The sequence below is a fragment of the Tamandua tetradactyla genome, chromosome X (genome assembly GCF_023851605.1).
Source record: "Tamandua tetradactyla isolate mTamTet1 chromosome X, mTamTet1.pri, whole genome shotgun sequence".
Lineage (NCBI taxonomy): Eukaryota > Metazoa > Chordata > Mammalia > Pilosa > Myrmecophagidae > Tamandua > Tamandua tetradactyla.
In genome coordinates, this window is record NC_135353.1 from 12570748 (window position 1) to 12587924 (window position 17177).

A 17177-nucleotide genomic window follows, 5' to 3' on the forward strand; every position below is an offset into this window, starting at 1 on the left:
ATGGCTGTCTATGAGGGAGGCTGCCCACTAGCAGATCCATCAGTTTGTTAAGGAGACTCAGGGATTGTTCCTTTGCCCTCTATAGTGGATATTTCAACAGCTATTTCAGGTGTGGCAATTTTAGCTGTTGAATCTTATACATATGATACTGGTCTAAAATTTCATGCATTTTGGCACTAAGAGTGCTAGTATTGAACACTATGTTGCAACAAGCAAGCTTTCTATTTTGTTAAGATACTGAATTGGGCAATGCTAGAGTAGTTTATTGGCTGTATTAGTTTGCAAGCTGCAGGAATGTGATATACCATGGCTTTTTGTTTGTTCATTTTTAAAAGACACATTTATTCAATGTCATGATCAGACTATTACATTTAGTAATCAATAGCATGGGTGCAAAAATATATATACATTAAACCCTTTGTTGAGGGGAGTGCAAGTATACTTCAGTGGTAGAATTCTCACCTGCCATGCAGGAAACCAGGGTTCAACTTCCAGCCTGTGCACTTCCCCCCCACCAAAAAAATCAACAAATGGTGTTGCAGTAACAGGATAGTCACATGGAAAAAGAAGGAAATGTGACCCCTATTATACAAAAAAAAAAAAAAAAAAAGAACCCTTTCTTGGAATGCTTTACACTTTCCACAAAATAGAAACTAAAATGCCTGGCATACAATTAGTCACAAACATAGTCCTCATGTTTTTTTGTCCATAGACAATGAGTATTGCCTAAAACATGTCTTCTTTGTAGAAGCTAGGCCCTGCCACCACTGTGCTTAGCTGAGTTCACAAATCTGTTGTAATCTGTAGCTTCCCTGTCACTTCTCTGGCTCTCCTCTCCTGCTAAGCTTTGTTTCCTTGAAGTAATTAAAACCTTCTGCCACTGCCATAGCTACTGCTGCTGCTGGAAATGTCATAGCCACTTGGTTTCATGGTTTGGCAAAGCATTGGCCTCCACCACCATAAGGGCTAGAACTTCTGCCTCCAAAGTTTCCTCCTTTCATTGCTCTGAAATTTGAAGATAAATTGTTGTAATTGCCAAAATCATTGTAGCTTCTGCCACCTCCAAAATTGCATCCATCATTACTAAATCCATTTTACCCATCCCTACTGCCACCATATCCACCACCACCTCGCTGCCACCAAAGCCACCATGACCAATGCAGCTTTCTTCATGAACAAAGTCGTCATTCCCACCAAAACCACCTCCATGACCAACACTGACGTTTCCAGAACCACTTCAACTTCTTTGGCTGCATGATGCACTGGCCATTTCTTGCTTAAACAGGGCTTTCCTTATTTCACAGTTGTGGCCTTTCACAGTGTGGTGCTCCTGAATGACAGTCTTATCCACCGAGTCATGGTTGGCAAAGGGTACAAAAGCAAAGCCTCTCTTCTTGCGACTGCCTCAGTTGGTCATGATTTTAATCCTGTACTACTCAAAATAATCTCTTCAGTGATGCTCTGCAGTGTCTTCTTTAATGCCACCAACAAATATCTTTTCACAATTAAGTGGGCACCTGGTCTTTGAGAGTCTTCTCTTGAGACATCCGTCTTTGGTTCCACAACGCTTCCATTCACTTTATGTGACCTTGCATTCATGGCTGCATCTACCTCCTCCACAGTGGTGTATGTGACAAACCCAAAGCCTCTGGTATGTTTGGTGTTTGGATCTCTCATTACCACACAGTCTGTGAGTATTCCCTATTGCTTAAAATGGCTCCTCAGATTTAGCCTTAACACTCTGATAAAGAGCTTTCACAGCTGTTTAGGCTCTTTAGGAAACTCTGACTAGGACATGATGGAAGTGGGAGGAAAGACTCAAACAACACTTCCTCAGTGGTGTCCATGAGCAGAAAGCTGGAATGACTTTTAAAAAGGGGAATTTAATAAGTTACAAGTTTACAGTTCTAAGCCTATAAAAATATCTGAACTAAGACATTCATGGAAATACACCTTAACTCAAGGAAGGCCAATGGGTGAGGAACATCTCTTGTCAGCTGGGTAGTCTCATGGCTGACCTCTGCAGTTCCCTTGATTCTGGGTGCCATTGCTTTCAACTTCTATTCCTGTGGGTGTTCTTCAGTGTTCTTCTCTGGGGCTGGCTTTCATCTCATGGCTTCCCTTGGCTGTCTTTAGGTTCTGGCTTGCTTAACATCTCAGGGTGATGTCTGCTGGGCACCAAGCATCTCCAAACATCCATGTCTCTGTTCTCCAAGTGTCAGCATCTGTATCAACTCTGCTCTGAACTTCCTGTCAGCTCTCTTTCTGTCAGCTCTGTCATTTCTGGCTCTCTCCAATATGTTTTTTTCTTTTACAGGATTCCAGTAAACCAATCAAGGCCCACCTGGAATGGGTGGAGTCACATCTCCATCTAATCAGGATTAAAAGAAATAACTGCTCCCACAAGATTGGATTAGGATTAAAACATTGCTTTTCTGGAGTACATAATAGCTTCAAACCAGCACATTGGCCAAGTCTGTAATCCACTCCTATACAGGGAGGGTGGTCCTCAAGGCAACAGGGCATTTCTGCATAAGACCTTCCATTTGTAAAAGAGCATTCTATGCAGCATACAGTTGTTTTTCTAAGGGGCTATATATTAATTCTGACCCTTTCCATAATTGTGCCCATAATCCTAGGAGTACTCATTTAGCATGTTGCCTTTGCCAAAAACCTCACCCAAAGCTAGTTTCAGTGTGAGCCACTTCTAATTCACAGGGTAAAACAGGATCTACCCTCATTAGTGCTTGTGCCTATACTGTTGTCCTTTTTGCTTTTTCAAAAGGAACCTGCTAAAAGAAGAGGTGGGGTAAGATGGCGGCATAGGGAGTGTGGGATTCAGTTCAATCCAGAGCAGCCAGTAAATAGCCGGGAACTGTCTGGAACAACTGTTTGGGGGACTTCTGTGACCAGACACACTTCATACACCAACCTGGAATAGGTGGAAGGGCCAAGATCACAGCACAGAACTGTAACATCTTACACACTGTGGAGGCCGGTGCTCCTCATCCACTGGCACAGCAGGCTGTCTTAAAGTCTCTACCCAGTGGGAAACAGAAGCCCTCTACTAAGAGCAAGTGAAGGAGAGCTCAACTGAACTCCAATTGCTGATTTGATCAGCAAATTTGAGCTGCTGAATAAAAACATTTAACACAGATAAAACTACAAGGCAAACATGAACAAAACTGAAAGGTGTCTCCCCAGCAGTGAGAAGGCAGGACTGACAAAAACAGAGGCTTTGGAGTTTGCTGAGCTCAGAATACTGGACAATGGCTATGCCTCAAGAAAAGGAGCACATGGATCTGGGAGCACATGGATCTGGGTACCTCTTGATTGGCAGACCCAGGGGCTGGGGACTGGCTCTGAAAAGGATTTTTTTCTTTATTTACTTTTTTATTACTTTGTAGCAGCGGATTAAAGAAGACAGCAGGCATTCTTAGTTTTCAGCACTTCTCCAGGCAAATGTGGAGTTAAGTAATGACTGAGAGACAAAGTAACTAATCAGGTGAAGGAGATCATTCCCTAAAGGGCATATCTTCCCCAAGAAAAGGGGGCGGGGCTGAGCACAAATGGTGGCTCTCATTCAGAGAATTTAGATTCCAGGGGCTGGGATATCAGTGGCAGTTTCAATCTATAAAAAGCTGAGCCCAGCCTGTCTCAAATATGTTTCAGGCAGGAGGAGAGGGAAGCTGTTTGAGAGTCCTGTAACTTTTCCAGGCTGCAGGGATCAGGGGACTGAGGAGTGGCTCTTCTCCCCTCCCCTCCAAAAAAAGATAGCACAAGGCGCAGCAGAAACAGGGGTTGCTATTTAGAGAATTCTGACCCTAGGTTCTGACCCATGGAATTGAATTGAGTGTTCAGAAATAGAGCGTTTCATCAATGGACAATTGTTTTTTGTTTGTTTGTTTGTTTAATATGGAAAGTTTATTTGCTCAGTATACCACATATGATGGGAGCACCGTCATGATAAATATACAGAAATATGCAGATCAATGTAAAAATGTAATTTAGCTTAAATGAAGGGAAAATTTTTTTAAATGTTATGGTGACATATTTACAAGAAGACTTTTATCTTCAATTCAGTTAATTATACATTTCAATATAATAAAGGCGATATATGGAGTAAGTGGAAGTTAGTTTGTGTGAATTTTCCTTAAAAATAAAATTCCAACTCTATTAATGCATGCCAGATAAACACTGTAACTACAACTTTTGTAATAAGTACAAAAAGATAGAAAGGAGTTAGTTACCATTTTTGTTTGGATAGTTCAGAGAAAATGGTTATTTCAAATACAGCAGGGAAATAGTTAAGACTGACTGATTTAGAAAATAGTGTAGTACTGAACTTCAGTCTCAAATTCTGCTAAATGCTCATAATTAACATGGCACATTTTGGTCCATGATGTCATTTGATGCCAAGCTAGATGCCAATTTGTTACAGAAATATATGGATTACTGTTGCCTTTTGGTTTGTTTTTAAATATATATGTATTTTTAAAAGCCAGGTAGACTTGTACATACAAAGGCAGATTTACTGATGACCAATTTACAAGAAGTAGTCTGAGGTGCACTGGGTAACATGAGGCTCTTCATGAGAAGGAGCTGGGTCAAACTGAAGGAAGGAATATTTTAAAGTGTCATCTAACTCCTTGATAGCAGCCTGGTCCCCAAAACAGTAATGACAATTGGGTGCCCTGAAGATTGTAACGACATTTTGATCATGACTCCAGTTGTATCCCTCCATTACAAGTTAGTGAGCATGAGAAACCAGCGTGAGGCCACTGGCATGATTAAACATTTCAGAAATGTCTTCTCCAAATGTGTAGCCAGCACCATGTGGAGAAATACCCACCCACCACGACCATCTGGATCTGACCACAACACATCACACATTGGGCCCTCATTTGGAATTTCTTGTAAACGATTCAGGGCTCTTATATGATCCAGTGATCTATGGATAGAGAGAAGCCACCATGGAGGCAGAATAACTGTCCATGTCTAAAACATTAATAGAAGATAATAAAATCTGTGAAATATTTCCAAAGATTGCATTTTCATACTTTCATAGACACTCAGCATAAAAGCCATTGTACTAGTTTGCAAGCTGCCAGCATGTAACATACCATAACTGGAACAGCTTTTAAAAAGGAGAATTTAATAAGTTACAAGTTTACAGTTCTAAGCCTATAAAAATGTCCAAACTAAGGAATCTAGGAAATGATGCCTTAACTCAAGGAAGGTCAATGGGTCAGGAGCACCTGTATCAGCCAGATAGTCACGTGGCTGGCATCTGTTGGTCCCTTGCTCCTGTGCTCCATTGCTTTCAGCCTCTGTCCCTGTGGGGTTCCTCCCTTTGTTTATCCAGGGCTGGCTTTCACCTCCTGGCTTCCCTTGGCTCTCTTCAGGTTCTGGTTTGCTTAACATTGCATGGTGATGTCTGCTGGGCTCCAAGCATCTCCAAATACCCATGTCTTTGTTGTCCAAGTGTTGGTATCTGTATCAGCTCTCTCTCTGTTGGCTCTGTCATTTCTGAGGTTTCTTCAAAATGTTCCCCCTTTTAAAGACTCTAGTATCAAGACCCACCTGGAATGGGTGGACTCACATCTCTACCTAATCAAAAGTTCACACCCACAATTGGCCACATCACATCTCCATGGATAATCCAATCAAACATGTTAGCCTACAGTTTTTAATCAGGATTAAAAAATTAGCTGCTCCCACAAGATTGGATCAGGATTGAAACATGACTTTTCTGAGGTACATAATAGATCAAACTAGCAGAGCCATATACTTGGGTAATTTGTTGGCTTTCATGGTTTCCTCTCAATATTGCAATGCATTCTGGATAATGCACCTTTAATGCCACAAAAAGAGTCCAGGTCTCCATGGAATAATAACCTCGGTCATGAGTTACCGATGAATAGAGTTTGTGCTTGGTGATTTCACACCAGTTCTAAAGAGTTCCATAAGATCATGGAATTGACCATGAACATCTCCACAGATGGCAACTGGACAACCAATTTCTTGCACATCTGATTATTTTGCTAACATTTCCTCAGCCTTTTCACACAGAGGCCACACTTGGTTCTCATTCAGCTGTTTACATTTGCTCAGCTGCTGGACCCATTGCTAAGCCTACTTAAAGTTAAACCTAAGAGTCACCCCCAAAGAACTTCTTTTGTGGCTCAGTTATGACTTCTCTCCCTAAGCCAACTCTCTAAATAAATTCACTACCCCCCCTGCCTTTATAGGACATGACTCCCAGGGATGAGCCTAGCCTGGCATCATGAATTGACAATGCCTTCTTGACCAAAAGGGCAAAAAGAAATGAAACAAATTTTCAGTGGCTAGAAGATTTCAAACAGAGTTGAGAGGTCATCTGGAGGTTACTTTTAGGCAGGCTTCAGCCAGACATTGCAAATTGGTACCGTATGCTGAGCCACAACAAAGAGTTTTCCTGAAAACTCTGAAGAATATCCTGGGCTCTATCTGGTGCTCTATAAAATTTTTCTTTGTAAGTTTATTTTTTCAGAAACCTAAGGCCTCCAGACTGTTCCTGTGCCAGATAAGCCCTGAAACTCAGAGGTACTGGTCTCTACAAGAATATCAACCATTTCACTCTTCTACCCCATAAGGTCAACATTCCTTTCTAGCATGAAGAAGTTAAAATGATCATCTCCCAGATATCCCTGAAGATTGAGAGAATGATCAAATTAGAAGGAAGATGGGTAACTGAAATGTTAAGACTTAACAAATGACTATGACTACTGACTTATTATATAGATATTTCTTCTTAGTTTCTAGTGTATCAGAGGAGCCAGAAGGAAATACCTGAAATTGATGAACTGCAGTCCAGTGGCCTTGATCTTTGATAATGATTGTACAGCTATATAGCTTTTATTGTATGTCTGTGTGATTGTAAAAACCTTATAACTACCATTCCCTTTATCTTGTGAATGAGCATACGAGTAATAAAGACAAAAAAAGAAAGCAGAAAGATAAAAAAGGTCAAACTGAATCCAATCAATTGGATTATGAAACTTTAAGAATACTATAGAGATGCTAATTACCGTCAGTTTTCTTGGAGCCAATATCCACTAGGTTATCTCCCAGGGAAACCTTAGAAACTTCGGTAACCTCATAGCCCTTTCTAAAAGGCTATTGGACTAACAAAATACACATGCCACATGAAACCATAAAAAGAAGCCTACTAGTGGTCATCATATTCCCAAGTGTGACCTTTTCCAATTAGCATATACAATGGCTTTAATATTTGAGCTAAATGGGAAATAAGAGGTCTCCAATATCCTAGTAGTCCTAGAAAGGCCACTAATTGCTTTGGCATATATGGCATACGAGAACATTGTACCTTATCAATTGCTTCAGAAGGAACAGTTTTTGTCTTGCCCAACGAAACAACGCTCAAGAGTTTGACAGAGCAGCCAGGACCTTGTAGCCTGTCGTGGTTGATTCCCTTTCCCTGGCTCTCAAGATGGGATATTAGTTTCTGACATCTCTTTTAGTTCTGAAGGAGAATCGCTGGTTAACAAAATGTCATCAATAAAATGAAATAAAGTCACAAATGGGGTTCCTCTCAAATGGCCAAGTCTCTTGTCACTAGGCCATGGCAAATGGTTGGGCTATATAGACAGCTTTGTGGGAACGTGGTGAGATTCCTCTGTTGTCCTTGTGTGAAGGCAAAAACAGGTTGCTTTTATCTAAGGGAATACTGAAGAAAGCATTAGTTAAATTTAAAACATTAGCTAGATGAGTGCTAATTTCTCACAGTAATGAAGCAATGCTTAGAACAACTGCATACAAAGGTGGTGTTACTTTATCTAATTCATGGTAATCCCCAAGTTCCATCAGGTTTCCATACTCACCACATAGGGTTATTATAAAGGCTATGGTTTGGTACCAATATTCCCACTCTTTCTAGTTCCTTCATGGTTGTAGAAATCTCTTTATGTCCCCCTCACCCCAAGAACTCATATTGTTTAAATGTTACAGTCCTCCAAGGTTGTCGTACTTTACAGTGGAGTATTTTGCCTGCCCTTTTAAGACTGCTTTCATTACTCTACACCAGAAGTGGAATTCTCCTATGGTAGCTGGTAATGTGGATTTAAGAGAAGATCAATTTCTAATATAAATTCAGGTATAGTAGAAATATATACAGTGTATTCCTGGGATGGGGGAGGGGGGAGGAATCTCCCAATTTGTGAGATCAAATTATGCTGCTTTGCTCTAATTGTTTTTCCTCTATAGCCATCCATGGCCAGCATGGATCCATTAAATCAGGCCACATATTCATAAATCAACATACATTCAGATCCAGTGTCTACTAAAGCTAACAATCTCTAGGGGACCAAGTGTTTGTTAGTTGGGGATCAAGAAATAATTAATTCTATACGTGATAGAATAAAGAATTAATTCTGTATTCTGATCCCTAGGATCTCCAATTATTGCCTATACCCAGGGGCTTTGACCCTTCCCTCATGGGAGGAGAACAGGAGCTTGCCAAGTCTCTTCTGGCGGTGTGGAGGGTTTTCATGTTTTGGAAGGGAGTTTCTTAGTTGATTTATCTTCCCCTTCAGCTGTTCAGGAATTTACTTTAGTAAATCTTTTGTCTTTGGGTAATTTTCTCCATAAGTTAGCTAAAACAGCATTTGGTTGTTTATCTGTAGTTTCTAGTGCTGTCCTTGTGTGGCAATCAGATCAGCCCACATTTGCTTACATGAGACCCGATTAGGGATTGTCATGCTCTTGGGAATTCTTTCCTGCCTCCCTCACTTCCCTTTTCCAGAGCTGCTCTGATTCCCCAAGATTTTCTTGGCTTGAGCAGCTCTTGAAATGGATTGTTTCTACTAGAGAACTCAAAGTGGACATGAGGGGTCCAGAAAAATGATTAGGAGTGGTGTTAGGATAGTCTTTCATTTCCACTTAAAAGTTTCATTGTCAGGGCCTGAAAAATTCTCAGAATATATCATGTCTTTCATTCCAAGACCCCACCAAATGTCTTGCATTTCTTCCATAAACTGCCAGTGGGAAATAACATGTAGGATATCTCCCTCATTGGTCCAAGCAACCTTGCATGCAGCTACTTGCTAGGCTAACAAAGATACCATTTCCTCATGATGTAGAGTGGCATACAGGTGCTGGCATAAGGAAAGGTGCATCCTAATAGATGCTAGCTTGCTTATTTCCATCCCAGTTAATAGTACATCCTCAACTCCTGTGTCCCACAATTGTAAAAGCCAATCAAGTAATGACTCCCTAGCTTGCTGCCTGAGATCACATAATTCAGCAGCAGTTTAATATCTCATGGTAATCTGGAGCTTCTGCTCAGGAGGTTTTAAATTCTGAGGGTTCACTCCATTAAGTTACTCCTGTGTGGTTTTTAGTTTTTGCTGTAGCATTGGACATACCTTCTGGGGTGGATCTTCCTTCTCCACTTTCCATATTTCTACTCTTTATCATCAAATGGAGAATCTGTGGCATCCCAAGCTTTTGGGCCCCATCCCAGATTACTTAGTATTCTCCAGACTTGAACTTGGGGTAATTTTTTACCCCAAGCTCAAGCTCATTTACAAGCTAAAATTTTTAATTGATCTTCCACATGACACAAGCACTTGGTTAAGGCATCTTTCATGTCCATTTGAATGGACCATGGGTCCCTCTCTAATTTTAGTTCTTCCTCTAGATGGTGGGCTGTGTACATTAGGCTCCTAAAAAGGGCCAGGCTATGGCTGCCACTTCTTGGCATTCTCCTTTCTTTTTGCTAAGCTTTAGTTATCCTGCAATCTGTTGCAAACAGTTAGCAGCACCACTGCAGTTTTTAGGGTGTCCCCATATTCTTGCAGTGGTCCCCATCTATCCAGAGATGGGTGGTCCCCATCCCTTCCCACATGGATGATTCAGGCCAACCAAGGATTTACCCTGCTGAGTCTTCCTTCCCTGGACCCATGCCTAATGCTGCCAGAGGTGTCTTAGTTTCTTGGATGGCTTGCCTATTGTTTGGGCCCAGACTGGGTTCATTAAGAGCACAAACTAGTGCTGCCATGAGACTGAAAAACATGCCAGGCATATAAGCAGACATAGATTTATTAGGAATTATGAACAGGAGCAAGTCTCTGGTGGCAATGGTCTGAGGGGATAATGCCCCACAAAGGGGCATGGAGTTCCAGGGGCAATATGTATATAATTTTGTAGAACAAAGACGTTCCATATAGTATGAGGACATCAGGCTTCTAGTATAATCATTAAAGTGACTTAAGTCCTGATGTTTTACTAAGATTAATGTTTAAGACTAAGAAACAATGCTGTTTTATAGCCATGATTACATTCATTTCCCTCTGGGGATACTTTTTTTTCTTGACCTTTGTCCTGGTTAAACACTGTTATGTGGTGAGGTTCCATTCCCATTTTGGAAGGGGTCTGGGTCCTGGGCTGCCACACCAGGTTTATGTATTGCAGGATTTTTCACAGCATGCATATATTAGAATCCATTATTAATATCTAAAAACAGAATCAATTATGTGAACTTTTCTTGGCAACAAACTTTTTCGTTGTACATGTCAACTAGTCAAAAGATCGATAAGGAAATAGGGAATGTGAACAACTTTATAAACCACTTCTACCTAACATGCATATATAAAACAATATATTCAACAGCAGCAGAATATACATTAAGATTACATAGAACATTCTCCAGCATAGACCATATGTTAGGACATAAACAAGTCTCAATAAATTTAAAAGAGTGAAATCATACAAAGCATCTTCTCTGACAACAATGGAATAAAACTAAAAATCAGTAACACGAGAAAAAGTGGGGGAAGAAAGTGGAAAATTCACAAATATTTGTCAATTAAACAACAAACTCTTACAAATCAATGGGGGAGGCAGAGCTAGTGTGGAGCTGAGTGGAGGTCCCAGCCAGAGCTGAATTCGTTGAGCAGGCACCGAGCCCCTCACCATAGGCTGGAACACGCTGTCCTTGTAATTTTTCTGGGTGGACATTGATGAGTTTGATGAGAACAAATCTGTGGACGAACAAAAAGAGGTGACAGCCAAGCCAGACCCAGATCTGAGTGAAGTGGATGGGCTTCTGTGGCAAGGGGACATGCTTTGGACATTTCATGTAGCTTTGTGGAACTTTCCAGGAAACACCAAGAATCAAGCTGGGAAGGAACAAGCCCAGAGTGTGGTGCTGAAAGTGATCACAAATTTTAAGGGCTTTGAAGTTCAATAGGCTATGTAGTCACTGATCAGAAATGGCACTGACTTGTTAATGAAGTACATTTATAAAGGGTTTGAGAAGCCCACAGAAAATAGTAGTGCAGCGTTACCTTTGTAACAGTGGCACAAAAAGGTATTAGCAATAGGAGGACTAGATTAAACTATAAGAGTTCTTACAGCAAGAAAGATTGTTTAAAAAAAAGACTCATGTTATGTTGAGAAGATAAGAATTTTGGATACACAGGCTGGTGAAGAAGGGACTGACAATGGGCATCTTCTTAGGAACTCCCAACTAAGCTATTTCAGTACATGCATCCACTGAAATGTATTTCATTTTCAAGGTGGAGGGAGAAATTGTCTTACTTGTTCACTAATCCTCTGCAAGATCTGATAGTCTATGCCTTTGTCTATGAATAATGCAAAACTGACATTTTGACTGGCCACCAGTTTGGCTGGCCAGTGCACCTGGTACCTGTGTGCACTGCCTTTTTTAAATGGGAGAGGGGTGATTTGGGCAGGTACAGATCCTAGGGCTGTGGTACAAGGAAGAGCTTGTTTTTTTGAAGTAGAAAAACCCAAGACCTTGTACAGACATCCCATCCTCCCAGAGAAGGTGGATGGACTCTTGGGTTTATTGTAAAGCTCAATAATGCTCTTGGCTTAATAATATAAAAAAAATCAGTGGGGGTGGGCAGTGGTGGCTCAGCAGGCAAAATTCTCACCTGCCATGCTGCTGACTCGTGTTCTATTCCTGGTGCCTGCCTATGCAAAAAAAAAAAAAAAAAAATATATATATATATATATATATATATATATCAATGGACTAAAGAAGAAATAATAAGAGGAATTAGAAAATGCTTTGAGATAAATAAAAATGAAAAGATAACATAACAAAATTCAAGGGATGGGAGGAGGTGGGACAAGATGGCAGTGTAGGGAGATGTGGAATTTAATTCATCCTTTAGAGCACCCGGTAAATAGCCAGAAATGGTCTGGAACAACCATTTGGGGGACATCTGTGACCAGACAAACATTGCACACCAGTCTGGAACAAGTACAAGGGCCAAGATTACATTGTAAAACTATGAGTAAGCCAACCAAAAGTTGGAAGCTGGCACCCCTCCCCCCACTAGAATGACAGGCCTAGTCAGAAACACTTCCCTGTGGGAGAAAGAAGAGGCCTTTTCTGAGAGCAAGGAAGGGCAGCCCAGCCAAGTTCCAATTTCAGTTTTAATTAACCAATTTGGCCTGCTGAATAAATGTTCTAAGCACAGAAAAATGGAGAGCAACTCTGGCTCTTGACAGATGAACCTTGGGTGCTGGGGGCCTCCTCTGAAAGCGATTTTTTACAACTACTCTAAGAAGCTCATGAGAGAAAGTCTCAGGCATTTTCAATTGTCAGCCCGGATCCAGGCAAAGGCAGAGTTAAGGTGCTTCTGAAAGTCAAAGTAACAAGTGAAGTGAAGGAGTTAATTCCCTAAAGGGTTTATCTTCCCCAGGAAAATGGGGGGGCGGGGGCAGGGTCAAGCTCAAGGGGCAGCCATCAGTCAGAGAATTCAGACCCCAGGGGCTAAGTCCTTAGCTCGCTTTCTACACCAGCCTCTGTCTGAACTAGGACCCTAGCAACTACAGGGTCAGCTTAAAATTAAAGGCACTGCACCACTTTATGCCATTGAAGAGTTGCAGGCTGACAAACACCAGTTGCAGGGAAGGATAGGAAAAGAACATAGTCTAGAGGCTTCACAGGAATGTCTAACATCCTGCTGGGTCTCATCCCCAGGAAAACTTAATACTGATCGCACAAGCGTCCTGAGACCTGGGCCTGTCTTTTCTTGGAAAAACTGACTGGGACTGATGATATCTGGGGAGACCATATGTGCTGGTTTTAAACTGTTATGTACCCCAGAAGAGCCATGTTCTCTTAATCCTAATCCAATATTATGGGTGCAGACCTATTGTTTGGGTGGGAACTTTTGATTAGGTGATTTCCATGGAGATACAATCCACCCAATTGTGGGTGGGAACTTTTGAATATATGGAGATGTGACCCCACCAATTCAAGGTGGGTCATAATAAGCTTACTGGAATCTTTTAAGAGGAGAAGATTTTGGAGAAAGCTTAGATACAGACATTTGGAGATGCAGAAGGAAATACCCCAGGAGACACCAGAAGCTGAGAGAGCTATTAGAAATCAGAAGCTGGGAGAGAAGGACAGCAGATGCCACCATGTGCCTTTCCATATGACAGAGAAACCCCAGACACGTCAGCCTTAATGAAATTAAGGTATCTTTTATTGATGTCTTCATTTGGACATTTTCATAGCCCAACAATTTTTTTAACTAAATTCTTAACCCAACAAATACCCCTTATTCAAGCCAATCCATTTCTGGTATATGGCATTCTGGCAGCTTTACCAAACCTGAAAACAATCCTAAAGAATAAAAAGTTTCCATTTAGGTAGGGCAAGAATCAGCAAAACAAGAGCTGAACAATTCTGAACAGTTAAATAGAAGCTATACTAGAGGTCTCAAATGAGTTCAACAAATAGAGAACAAAGCCAACCATCAAGGAAACCTCAGGTAAAAGAGTGAAAAGACCTCCAGAATAAACCAATCAAGGAAATCAGATGCTGAAATACTAACAAAAAATTATCAGTCATACCAGGAAAAATGAAATTATGGCCCAGTCAAAGGAAAAAACTAACACTTCAAATGCAATTCAGGAGTTGAAACAAGTAATTAACATTCAATCAAACATGCTAAATCAAGTCAAATATCAATTCAATGAGGTGAGGGAAGATATAGCAAAAGAGATAAAGGATATAAAGGAGTCATTGGATAACCATGAAGAAGAATTTTAAAAGTTGAAAAAAACAAATGGAAGAACTTATAAGTATTAAAGGCACAATATAAGAGATAAAAATACACAAAGGGGTCTTACAGCAGCAGATTTCAGGAGGCAGAATAAAGGATTAATGAACTAGAAAAGACATCTGAAATCCTGCACACAAAAGAACAAATAGGGAAAAGAATAGAAAAGTATGAGCAGGGTCTCACAGAATTAAGTAAGAGCTGAAGTATATGAATATACATGTCACTGGTGTTCCAGAAGAATAAAAAAGAAAAGGGGCAGAAAAAGTAATGGAGGAAATTATCACTGAAAAGTTCAAGTCTCTTATGAAAGACATAAAATTACAAATCTAAGAACTGCAGCACACCCCAAACACAATAGATCCACACAGACCTTCTCCAAGATACTTACTAATAAGATTGTCAAATGTCAAAGACAGAGAAAATTCTGAAAGCAGTGAGAAAAAAATGATTCATCACATATGAGGGAAGATCAATAAGATTATATGTGGATTTCTCAGCAGAAACCATGGAGGTGAGAAGGCAGTGGTATGATAAATTTAAGATTCTGAAAGAGAAAACCACCAACTAAAAATTCTATACCCAGCAAAACTGTTCTTCAAAAATGAGGGAGAGGGGGTGCGAGGGTAGTTCAGTGGTAGAATTCTCACCTGCCATGCAGGAGACCTGGGTTCATTCCTGGCCCATGCACTTTCCAAAACAACAAACAAAAGAAACCAACAAAAACAAACAAACCACAACAAAATTTCAACAAATCCTGCAAAAACAGGATACTCACATAAAGAAAGAATGAAATGTGACTCTGCCATACAGCATACCAAAAAGAAAAAAAAAAATGGAGAGTTTAAAATACTCTCAGACAAACAGAGCGAGTTTGTCACTAAGAGAATGGCTCTATATGAAATGCTAAAGGAAGTCCTATGGGCAAATAGGAAAAGACAGGAGAGAGAGAGGTCTGGAGAAGTATGTAGAAATGCAGACCATCAGTAATGGTAAAAAGAGAGAAAAATGTAAGATATGACATATAAAATCCAAAACACAAAATGGTTGAAGAAGGTACTGCCTTTATAGTAAAAAAAATTAAATGTTAATTGATTAAACTCCCCAGTCAGAGACAGACTGGCAGAATGGATTAAAAAACAGGACCCATCTCTATACTGTCTACAAGAGACTTACTTTAACCCAAGGATAGAAACAGATTGAAAGTGAAAGGTTGGAAAGATATCTCATGCAAACAACAACCAGAATAGAGCAGGGGCAGCTGTAGTAATATCTGACAAATTAGACTTCAAATGTAAAAAAATTAAAAGAGACAAAATAGGACACTATGCATTACTGAAAAGAACAATTCATCAAGAAGACATAACAATCATAAATATTTATGCACTGAGCCAGAGTCCCCCAAAGTACATGAAGCACACACTGACAACATGTAAGGGAAAAGTAGACACATTAACAATAATAGGTGGAGACTTCAAAACATCACTCTAATCAATGGATATAACATCTGGACAGAGGATTAATAAGGAAAAAAATAAATAATACAATAAATGAACTTTACAAAGCAATTCTTGAATCATAATGGAATGAAGTTGGGTATCAATACAGGCAGAAGGCTGGAAATTCACAATTATATGGAGGCTAAACAACACACTCTTAAAAACCAGTGGGTCAAGGGAAATTTACAAGAGAAATCAATGAATATGTCAAGGAAAATTAAAATGAAAACACAACATAGAAAAACGTATGGAATGCAGCAAAAGTGGTGCTGAGAGGAAAATTTATTGCCTTAAATGCCTGTATTTAAAAATAATTAAGACAAAAAAGAGAATAAGTAATTTCATCTGGAGGAAGTAGAGAAAGAACAGCAAACTAACCCCAAAGCAAATAGAAGGAAAGAACTAATGAAGATTAGAGCAGAAATAAATGAAATTGAGAACATGAAAACAACAGAGAGAATCAACAATACCAGAACTTGATTCTTTAAGAGAAAATCAATAAAGTATATGGACCCTTAGCTAGGCTGGCAAAAAAAAAGAGAGGATGCAAATAAATAAAATCAGACATTAGAGAGGGGAGATAATGACTGTCTCCAAAGAAGTAAAGGAGATAATGAGAGGACAATATGAGCAAATATATGCTAACAAGTAGACAATGTAGATGAAATGGACAACTTCTTGGAAAGGCATGAACAACCGAGATTGACTCAAGAAGGAATAGATGACCTCAACAAACCAATCACAAGTAAAGACATTCAATGCGTCATCAAGAAGCTCCCCAAAAGGTAAAGCCCATAACCATATATCTTCACATGTGAATTCTACCAAGCATTTAAGAAAGAATTATTACAAATCCTGCTCAAATACTTAAAAAAAATTGAACAGGAGGGAAAGCTACCTAACTCATTCTATGAGGCCAACATCACCCTAATATCTAAGCCAGACAAAGATAATGCAAGAAAAGAAAACTACAGACCAATATCTTTAATGAATATACATGCAAAAATCCTTAGTAAAATACTCGTACATTGAATACAGCAGCACAATTAAAGACTTATACACCATGACCAAGTGGGATTTGTACCAGGTATGTAAGGCTGATTCAACACATTAAAATCAATTAATGTAATACACCACATCAATAAATCAAAGGGGAAAAACCACTCGATCATCTTGATTGATGCAGAAAAGACATTTGACAAAATTTAGCATAATTTCTTGAGGAAACCACTTCAAAGGATAGGAATAGAGGAAAGCTCCCCAACATCGTAAAGAATATATATGAAAAACCACAGCTAACGTCATACTCAATGTGGAAAGACTTAAACCTTTCCCTCTAAGATCAGGAACAAGACAGGGATGCCCACTGTCACCATTGTTATTCAACATTGTGCTGGAAGTGCTAGCTAGAGCAATTAGGCAAGAAAAATAAATTTCAGGCATCCAAATTGGAAAGGAGGAAGTAAAATTTTCACTGTTTGCAGATGACATGATCCTATATGTAGAAAATCATGAAAATCTACAGCAAAGCAACTTCATCTAATAAATGAGTACAGCAAAATGGCAAGAT

At 39.8% G+C, this 17177-nt stretch overlaps 3 pseudogenes; 1 reads left to right on the forward strand and 2 right to left on the reverse strand.

The window, feature by feature from the left end:
* Positions 1–864: 864 nt before the first annotated feature.
* On the reverse strand, positions 865–1797 carry LOC143671329 (heterogeneous nuclear ribonucleoprotein A1-like; annotated as a pseudogene).
* Positions 1798–4546: 2749 nt separating this feature from the next.
* On the reverse strand, positions 4547–6123 carry LOC143671629 (serine/threonine-protein phosphatase 2A catalytic subunit beta isoform-like; annotated as a pseudogene).
* Positions 6124–8101: 1978 nt separating this feature from the next.
* On the forward strand, positions 8102–11434 carry LOC143671683 (actin-related protein 2/3 complex subunit 5-like protein pseudogene; annotated as a pseudogene).
* Positions 11435–17177: the final 5743 nt, after the last annotated feature.